The sequence below is a fragment of the Girardinichthys multiradiatus genome, chromosome 8 (assembly GCF_021462225.1).
Source record: "Girardinichthys multiradiatus isolate DD_20200921_A chromosome 8, DD_fGirMul_XY1, whole genome shotgun sequence".
NCBI classification, from domain to species: domain Eukaryota; kingdom Metazoa; phylum Chordata; class Actinopteri; order Cyprinodontiformes; family Goodeidae; genus Girardinichthys; species Girardinichthys multiradiatus.
This window is the reverse complement of record NC_061801.1, coordinates 30,707,835-30,710,485: the sequence shown is the minus strand read 5'-3', so window position 1 is coordinate 30,710,485 and position 2,651 is coordinate 30,707,835.

Here is a 2,651-nt window from a genome sequence, read left to right as displayed (position 1 = left end):
GTCTGCTGTCAGTTACCTATTTGGCTATTATACTAAGTTTATTATTATTTGTTCCAGAACTAAATAAGCAAAATGTTTGATAAAAATGGATCAAATATATGTTCAATATATTAACAACTATGTAAATTAATTATGAAATACGACATCTAAAACTACATCAGTGCCATCTGAAAACTATGTGAATCTGCTTGGCAGCAGTTCTTCAGTCGAAACTATAAACGTGTAAATGTTCTACAGCAGGGCTGGAACAGGAAATAACTTGACTGATATTATTTTTGCCACACTAACTACAAAATCAAAAGATAAACAATAAGTCTTCTAGGGTGTTCAGTGTATACAGTGAGGGTAAAATGAGATCACACCCTCTGTCAGTTCTTGGGCTTTAGATATCAGGACACAACCGATTCCACATTGTCATTATTTATTAGGGTAAGGTCACATAAGGTAGACTTTATTTTCTTTTTTACTAAATTCAATAAATATAAAACAAAAAAAGATGTGGGTGAAAATCTAAATATATTATACCCCATCATCAGTTGGCTTGCAGATCTATCTACTACCTGCTAATTTCCCCCTCATATATATAATGATGATTCTGAGCACCTCAGATGCACAAATCACATAGTTCCAATGGTGTGGAGATAATCTGGACTTTTCTGTGAGTTTCATGTTAAGACTGAACGAAAAAAACATGTTGACAGCTGCTCAATGATTAGCAGTCACTGTGACAAAGATTCAGTTTTGTAAATGTGGGCAAAACAATGAGATGCTGTCACAGGGCTGATTACAGTGACAACGCAAAGTTAGTCTGGTTGGTTGACATGCCTGTCATTCCTCTTTCAGTTGTTCATTCTTTGTCAAAGCTCGCAGGGTTCTTGGAACAAAAATATAAACAACCGTAAACGCTTTTAAAAAACTTGGCTTCAAAATTGGAGTTTTACTGTCAAAATTTTAGCATACAGTAGCAATAAATCAGTGACTGATCCCCATTCAGTTGAAAGAGGTATAGTACCTCTTTTTCAACTGGAGACGAATAAAGTTTCATGGAGTGACGATAAGGAAAAGATCATTTTCATTAGTATTAGAATCTGAGTCTCTCCCTGGAACCTAAACCTGTTTTCTGACTGAGAGTTGTATGCACTTAACAGATGCTTTTTAGGAAAGATGGTTGTGTTTGGGATGTTGTTTTTTTTTAATAAGCACAATGAAATTTACAAGTAATGAGTATTTATTTTCATTTTAGAAAAATACAGTTACTCTTTAAGGCTGAAGCCTAAGTTGAAGAGGCGAATCTGTAAGCATGACATGCAGAAAAGATAGTGCTCTGCAAAAGTTTTAGACATTTAGATTTTGCTTTCATGGATGCAGAATTTCTTGTATTTTTTTTTTAAGTGGTCTTGATTGGTAGTACTCCAGCCTTTCTGACAAAGTGGCAAGAAGAAACCCGTTAGAAGTAGTGCATGGGGACACAGCAAGCATGTGGAAGAAGGCACCCCTGTCAGACCAGACTAAAATTTAAATTTGGGCCTACATGCAAATGAATTTTTCTTATGGAGGCACAGGGTTTGTATTTAACAATTGATGGGAAGATGATGGATATAGTTCAGTAAAAGGTAACCATGGAAAAACAATGCAAGTGGCTGCAAAAGACTTGAGACGGGGGCAGAGGTTCACCTTCCAGCAGGAGGAAAACCCTTAACATAAAACCAGAGCCACAATGGACTGGTCTACGTTAATGGATATTCGGGGCTTGGTAGAGACATACCCCCAAAAGACTTGCAGCAGTAATTCCAGACAAAGGTGGTTCTATAAAGGATTGGCTCTGGGTGGCTTAATACAAAAGCATATCACACTTATCAGTTTGTTATTTGTTTCATTTTTACAAAACCATATAATTTTTGTTTCTACTTTATGAATAATGTTGTGTTGATATTTTATGTTCATACAATCCAAATAAAGCTTTTGTGGTTGTATTCTGACAAAATTAGGATAATAATAAAAGGCACATAAATACTTCCTGCAAGACACTGTATGCATATGGAAAAAGGCTTAAAGGAAAGAGAAAGATGCTGGGGCAAAATGAATCAAAGTTATTTCAAGAGAATCCAGCTGAACGACATTCCTTCTATTAATAGTTCCCTTGCAAGCATGGTGGGATTTTTAAACTAAAGTCAAAACAAGGCCCTGAACTCGTCAGCTTTAGATTAAGTAAACTCTACATTTGAAAAATAATTCAGCTCAAGATTTCAAAACTTAAAAACTGTAGAACTTTGCCATAGATAAAAGCAATTTTCTTGCAATGAATGCCATACTTGAAATCATTTAAATTGTCCGATGTCAAACGTTTTTTATTACATAAAAATGTTCCTCTGTCTTTACTGTGTAATTTCCCCCCTTTTATAAAGAACAACCATCTCAGCCAAAATTAAAAGCTTAAACATAATCCAAATGTCTACCATGAGCCCTCTGATATTATTTTTCCCCACTTCTAAGCAGGGGCCATCTCCAGAAAGTGGAGACTACTGATCACAAATCTTAGGGTGACCCACCAAAGCCAGAAACCACAAAGAACTATCAGAGATTGTATAATGCTGCTGTCATATAATGGGTAAACTTTGAATGCACACAAATTTACAAAAATGTTAATTAAT